Source organism: Mus pahari, chromosome X (genome assembly GCF_900095145.1).
Source record: "Mus pahari chromosome X, PAHARI_EIJ_v1.1, whole genome shotgun sequence".
Lineage (NCBI taxonomy): Eukaryota > Metazoa > Chordata > Mammalia > Rodentia > Muridae > Mus > Mus pahari.
Window position 1 is genome coordinate 49796839 of NC_034613.1, and position 577 is coordinate 49797415.

Here is a 577-nt window from a genome sequence, read left to right on the forward strand (position 1 = left end):
GGATCCTATAAGAAAGTGGGCTGAGCAAGCCATGATTAGCAGGTCAGTAAGTACTCTACCATGCCTGCTGCTTCAGTTCCCGTCTCCAGGTCCCTGCTTTGAGTTCCTACCCTGACATGCCTTCAAAAAGACTGTAAGTTGTAAGATGAAATAAGTCTTTTCTTCCCCAAGTTGCATTTGACCATGATGTTTTACCTCAACAATAGAATCTTAACCCAGTGCCATCTTTCTGTCTCTTAGGTGTGCTTCCTTGTCTCTTACTTCATCTTAGGTTGCTGTCTTGTTTCCTTTGATGGCAAATAGTGTTTCCAGTATGCTTAAGACTTCAATCAGTCTCATAGCTATTGGTTCCAGTTAATTAGGTCACCTGTTTCCACCCATCTTTAGCAAAAGTCTCTGCCAGGACTGTAATAGGCCCAGCTTGGGACATGGGCTGCTTGGGAAACAACTATATTTAGTCAATAAAATGATAATGTGAGGCCAAGCCTGGTCTGTATCCTAACTCAGGTAAGTCCTCCAAAGAATGTTCCTACTAGAAGCACATTAAATAGGTTAATAGTGTAGCCATGGGAACCCC